Source organism: Falco rusticolus, chromosome 12, assembly GCF_015220075.1.
Source record: "Falco rusticolus isolate bFalRus1 chromosome 12, bFalRus1.pri, whole genome shotgun sequence".
In the NCBI taxonomy this organism is placed as follows: Eukaryota; Metazoa; Chordata; class Aves; order Falconiformes; family Falconidae; genus Falco; species Falco rusticolus.
In genome coordinates, this window is record NC_051198.1 from 32146968 (window position 1) to 32153901 (window position 6934).

The 6934-nt window shown below is 37.7% G+C and overlaps 1 long non-coding RNA gene across 1 annotated transcript; it reads right to left on the reverse strand.

Moving 5' to 3' along the window:
* Nucleotides 1-740: 740 nt before the first annotated feature.
* Nucleotides 741-4893, reverse strand: LOC119156278. Its single transcript, XR_005107045.1, has 4 exons — nt 4827-4893; nt 3256-3548; nt 1630-1768; nt 741-1246 (listed from the first exon to the last, which is right to left on the reverse strand). It is a non-coding gene; the product is annotated as an uncharacterized LOC119156278 (long non-coding RNA).
* Nucleotides 4894-6934: the final 2041 nt, after the last annotated feature.

The window sequence follows — 6934 nt, forward strand, 5'->3', positions numbered from 1 at the left end:
ATAAAGACACTCTTCATCCAAGTTGTCTCTGCAATGAAAATAATCCTGTGAACAGGTTCCAGGGAAGAACAAAATTCAACAAAAACCAACTGTATAAACAACATTAAAATCTTCTTGCAAGCATAGCTGGAAACAACCAACAGTAACCTAACTTAGATCACACAATAAACCGAATTAAAGTTTAGGAGGATGTCCTGCTTTCAGTTGGGATAGAGTTTATCTTCTTCTTAGTAGCTGGTACAGTGCTGTGTTTTGGATTTAGTATGAGAATAACGTTGATAACACCCTGATGGTTTAGTTATTGCTAGGTAATGCTTACTCTAAATCAAGAACTTCCCAGTTCCCTGTGCTCTGCCCGGGGACAGGGACACAAGAAGCCGGCAGGGAGCAGAGCCAGGACAGCTGACCCGAGCTATCCATAGGGATGTTCCATACCATAGAGCATCATGCTCAGTGTGTATGTATTTATACATATCCATATATATATATACGAAAACTGGGGAGAGCTGGCCGTGGGTGACCAATTGTTACTCGAGGACTGGCTGGGTATCAGTCAAAGGCTGGTGAGCAACTGTACTGTGCATCATCACTTGGTTGGTTGGTTGGTTTTGTTTTCCCTTTGGGTTTTATTCATCTTTCTCCTTTTCGTTACAGTTGTTGTTCTTGTTATTTTTATTATATTTTACTTCATTTCAATTATTAAATTTTTCTTATCTCAGCCCATGGGGTTTACCTTTTTCTGATTCTCCTCCCCATCCCACTGGGTTGGGGGGGATGAGTCAACAGCTGTGCGGTGCTTAGTTGCTGGGTAGGGTTAATCCACCACAGAGGACAATGCACCTAGCGCTTTATCCTGCATTATTCACCTTTGTGGATCAAAAATGAAAACTAAAAGTTGGAAGGACCTACAGTTTTCCTGCTCTTAATTAAACTGCTCTCCTTATCTTATGTCTGAGTGAGCTACAAAGGGATGCACATGGAGAGAAAAGCCCTCATAGTGCGATGCTGTTTTTCCAGTTTGATTTTATTAGATTCATAGTGCATGACAGAAAGGAGCTCATTGTAAACAGCTGATTGGGTTTTAAAGCAGTGGATAATCAGCTGCGCAAATTACCATTTGCTGTCTTCAGGACTTAGGTGCTCTGGGAACAGAAGCCCACCAGCGACTGTCTGGGGTATTATACTCCTGCTTAGCTTCTCCAGCAATGAGATTCTCTGTGGTGTTGTATGGGGCAGAGCTATGGACCTTGAAAAAAGCAATGAATATTGACTTGTAGTGATAAAGATGACATGTCTCAGAGGGATTGCTGATGTTAGCAGAAGACACAAACTCAGAAGTAACGACACCAGAAGCAATCTGCGATTAAAAAGCAGCTGCAGGCTGCCATTAGAAAACTGGAAATGTTGCCAAGTAGGAGGTACCTGTATACCACATTTCAGAAAAAAAGGGAAGGAAAAGTTCTTTCTCTGTAAAACCTCTTTAGCCAGGCACAGTAAAAACATATTCATAGAATCATAGCAACATTTAGCTTGGAAAAAAACCCTTAAGATCATCCACCCAGTCAGCCAGGGCTCCTGATGAGTGATGGGAAGGGGATCAGTGAGCACTTCCACCAGCTCCCCCTGTACCTTTGGGTGGATCCCGTCCGACCGCACAGACTCGTGTGTGTGCCTAAGTGGTGTATCAGGTCATTGACCATTTCCCCTTGTATTGTGGGGGCTTCATTCTGCTCCTTGCCCCTGTCTTCCAGTTCAGGGGGCTGGGTACCTGGAAAACAACTGGTCTTACTATTCAAGAACGAGGCAAGTTTTTAATCCATACAGTATTAAAAACAAAAACATGAAATATGACTTCAATGTATTTAGGCTTGTGACTATGCAGAAACCCATGTCAGACCTCAAAGCAATAGCTGGAAAGAAGGCAGAGAAAAGCATTTACCACCTTCATCTACATCTAATCTTTTCAGGAATATCTTAAGTAGCATTTTACTCCAGACTGTAATAGCCTCTTACAAAACTAAAATGAAAAGCATTATGTTCATAAAAATATTTCAACTGTTTATTACAATATTTTTAAAATGCTTTTAGATTCCTCCATTTATTTTTTCCACTTGTCCGTGATGTACCATTTAGTTAGACTGCAACAGGACTTGTGGTGTGATCTCTGCCTTGGTGCTAATCCTCTGCTGGTGCAAACTGAACACAGGTTTACTAGCATCAAATTCTAAATATGCAAGCAAGGCCTTTATACTCATTTTTTATTTTACAGACCAAAAACTTTTGCGGAAGGTTACTCCGAATTAGGAGAGGAGCATCTACAAGAGTAGGAAATACAGTATAGAAATACAGCAGAGCAACTATAAGTTGTGGAAATACAGACTACCCCCAGTGGGAGTTCTGAGGTCCATATTCTCTATAGTCTACTGGACAGCACTTAATGTGAAACATTTGGGACTTCCTCAGGACACTGAAATATTTAGTTTTCTCTTTTCTTTGTTGTCCTTTCTTTCAGCATACGGATTCAAAATAGGAATATGAGGGAGAGAAGAAAAAAAGTAGTTTATATTAGTTTTCCCCTTCTCCTTTTCAAGGAAACAGATACAAAAAAGCATCAGCAACTAGCTAACATTTGAATTATGTCAGAGCTGGTTTGAGCCTGATTGTACTACATTGGCAGTCAGTAGCTTAAAGAAATCTTTTTTTGTTTGTTTTTAAATTATTTTATTTTTTCCTTCTCTGGTTTATTCTTTCACATTTATGTTATTTCCTGGTAAACACATACAAAAATAAAATAGTTCTTTCTATATTTACTTGCTAGTTGAAGTCATTATGCCTATAAAGAGCAAACACAACATGTAACTTCAGAGGAAACCTTGGGAATTAGAGATTAGAAGATTGAAGCTACAAAGATACTCAAAGAAATTATTAAGGAAGCAGTATGTTAGGCATCTAAAACATCGTGCGTTATATATAGAGATGGATTTGTCAAGAACAATTTGTACCAATCCAGCTCAAATTCATTCTCTGACAGGGCTACGGAAAATGGAAAAAGAAATAGCTGTGCTATTTCTTGACTCCAATGCCCTTTTTAAGGCAGCAGGGGGAAAAAAAAAAATAAAAAAAAATTACATAATCAAACTAGCTAAACCCACTATAGCCAATGATTTTTCAACCTTTCCTCACTCATGGATGAATAATTATTTTGCAGAAAAGGTATGAGCACCCTGTAAACTTTACATATGTAAAGTTACTTACTTGTACTGCCTGTTCCAAACTCTGTAGATGCAATGGGCGCTGTCCCTCCCCAGGACCCCACAGAATGCAGCTGCATGATGACGTTAGAGTTGCCTGCACAGCCACCAGTGCAAGTCTGAGTATCAAATCATGTGGTTATTTCAACTTAGGAATGTGTTCTAGGCTTGCTCTTGTTCAAAACTTCCATTAATAAACTGGATGGCAAAATAAAGAGACTGTGCAGGTCACCAAGACCTTTGCAAGCGCTTGGACCACTGTTTCAGAATTCTAAATGATCCTGGTAGCAAAGTAGCCTGAAATCAATAAAAAAAGATATTAAAAAAAAAAAGAAAGTTATGCCACACAGGAGGATAGGGAGAAAATTGAATAAAAATAACAAAGTGAGGAATAACAACTTAGTCAGCTGTACCACCCAAAAAAAGAATACAGTATTTAGAGTGGGCTGCAAACTGAATACTGGCCCATAATGTGACGCTGTTCCAAAAGAAGGATTTTAAAAACATTAACCTGAAGCAACACTAAGAGAAGCATCGTCATTGTGTCCACTTCTATTTTTTCCATTCCACCTCTATATAGCTGTCCTTCTCCCATCTATTTTCTAACAGTTTTGACACAGCAAAGAACCACTCTTCCTTCTTTAGAACTTGGCACAGAATTTGGGTAAAAATTAGTCATTCTCACCAGTAAATTCTAGGCTGAATTCTGCACCAACTTTTTGTTTCAGTTTTACAGTGCTTTGGAACCACATTATCAGTAACAAAATTAATACTGTGCTTAAATTTTCATTTACCCACCTCCGACTTTGGAAGCCAGACCTGTGGAAGCCCAGGGTAAAGGGTTCATGCTCGGACAAAATTTTTTCATTATGTCAACACACCTCATCCCAAATCAACACTGCACGTTGACATCAACAGTTGTAGGTGAGCATTGCTGGTGGTAATTAAATCACTGCTTTAATGAAAACAAGCTTGTTCTGTGCTGACTTCTCAGGTGCTTTTTGCTGTCTCCACAGCTGGGTTTGTGTACAGCTTAGTGATTATATTCCCAGCCAAGCTGATATTGCTAAAAAATAAACCATGAAAGAGGCAAAACAAATAATTATTCTGTGGTCCTTCAAACACGGTGCATGTATATTCTCTGTCAGAAAACAATACAAAGGAAGAGTGACTTCTCGCTAGTGTTTGATTTAAATTAGATGGTTACATCGCAGGCTGGCTTTCACAGACAGACCGTTTTCTCCAGGGTTGTACTATGACAAGAGAAATTTCCTGCTTCTTAGGTCAATTTACAGGAGTAGCTGCTGGGACAAAGAGAAATGAGAGATGCAAAGAGAACGGCTGAGGCCTCTCTCTTTTCACCCCCCACCTTTCTTCTCCATGCGCTGGTGTTTGATGGAGCATCAGATTAGAAATACTGTCTATCTGTATCTTTTTATACTTGTCCAGGTTGTCACCGTTAAAAAGTGAGGCTTCAACGCAATTGTTAAACCTTGGATAAAGCTCAGATGTAAATATTTCAAGCTGTAAATTTATATGTCATTGTCAGATCTGCTGTATATATAAATCACCCACCAATGTCATGGAAGAAGCAGAACCGTCATCTTTTTCACACTCATGTTAAAGATTTCCTGCATGTTCCTGTAAGACAGATCGAGGGACACATGATGGCTACAAGACTAGTTTCTGCACTTCCCTACAGAAATGAAATCAAATCGATTTCTACAACCAAAGAACCACCCTTTAATTGAATTATGGTATATACCCATAAACTTATTTTCACTTGGCCACCTACCATATCCTTATTTACCCTTGCATTTATCTTGATCAGAACTTTACCGTACTTTCATCCAAAGACCTTTAAAAAGAGTGCCTTTTTCCTTTCCAGAAAATGTTTTATAAATACTATCTTTCTTAACGATAATTATGAATTAAAATATCTCGGTAACATGCACAGCAGGATATCTGTATGTGTTTGCCAATTCTTTGGTGTTGATAATGCAGTAGTTGAACAAATAAGAGGACATAATCAAGAGGTCGGCAAGATATCACCACGATCAGAGTGTTTGACAGCATATACACCACATGCTGTCCAAAATGCAGTCTGTGTTAAACCAAAAGCTACAAAAGTGCAACTGGTTTCTACTGTGACTGCCAAAAGATAAGAGACTGCTGTGTTTACAACCCAGTGTGCTCAAATAGTCCAGGTACAGATTTAACTGTTGTTAAACTGAAGAGAAATGGGATTGCGCAAATTGCAAATTAAGGTCATGTTGATATTTTTCAATCATTAACAAAAAAATACAAGAAAAAATCCGAACACCTCTGCAATGCATATGGATGCTTGTAATACTGTGTATGATTTTGTTATCAATGGTGCATTGACTACCAAAAACGTAGCTTTCTTTGCATTTAAAGGAGTAACAACTACGACATTATAAATCAAATAGCTTCAGTATCACATCACATACCTTCACCACACCACACAGTTTTCTAGAAAATTGCATACTAAACAAAGTCACCACTGAAATTTGCCTAAGAACTATATGCACAGACAGTACACTTCTTTTTTTCAAGGACTCAGAGCAACAGAACTAGCAAACATCGCTAGCTGACAGATAAGGATACTTTCCTTTTTTCCCGCCAATTTAAGATATATTTATTCTCCTGAAACTAATTCCTGCCCTTAATTTGCCCATTCTCTTGACACCGCTACCTTCAACTGAAGTAGGTTCCAGGCCACTTTAATGCTGTTGAACCAACCGCAGTGTGCAAGAACTGTGTTGATTTAACATTGGCCTCATCTCAAATGTTCTGTGCAGACTAAGGATTTTCTAAGAAACAAACAATACTTGAAATTATTTAAATATATAACTCTTAGCTAATAAAAACTTCTGATAAAATGCACGACATTTATGCTGATTTGGTGATTCTAATAACAAAAGACATATTTTGTGGCAACAGTAAAATTAGACCTAGGAAAAGGGATTCTTCCTTTGTTTAGCAACAGAATCAATAAATATAGTTTGGTCTTGCAAGATGTAACTCCAAAATATACACATACATTGACTTTGGCTCAGCCGATATCTTTGCTTCTGAAATAAACCTAAAAATTTCCAAGATAAAATTAAAATTTAAGATTACATAAATAAGATTTTTCATTACAAGCCTCATTTCAAACCTATAAGGAAGGATATTCTTAACATCAAAACACTATGTTTTGGTTTGGTGTTTTTTTTAAACTTTATCAATATTATTTACCAAATGATAATACATACAAAGTGTATAAATAGAAATATATACAAATGATAAATGCACAAAGTAGTCTGAGTTTATTTATCCATTTAAAAATAAGTATTTTTTTTCATAACAGTGCACTACTGAAGTATTTAAATTTGTCCAACCATACAACCATTTTGTTTCAGATGACTGCAATAAGCATGGTTATATTCAATGAGAGCAAAGACATATTTAGCTCAGCATGACCAACAGTGAAGGCAAAAGGAACTGCATGAGGATAGGGCAAACATGCAGTCACTTAGCCCAGAATAGTCTTCTGTGTCCAGCACTGATAGCTTATTTAGTAATCCTCAAGGGTTTGTTGGTTTTGGTTCTTTTTTTTTCCCTTGGCCTGTCTAGTAGGATTTTCATTTACTCATGGGATTTTTTTCTGTTTATTTTTT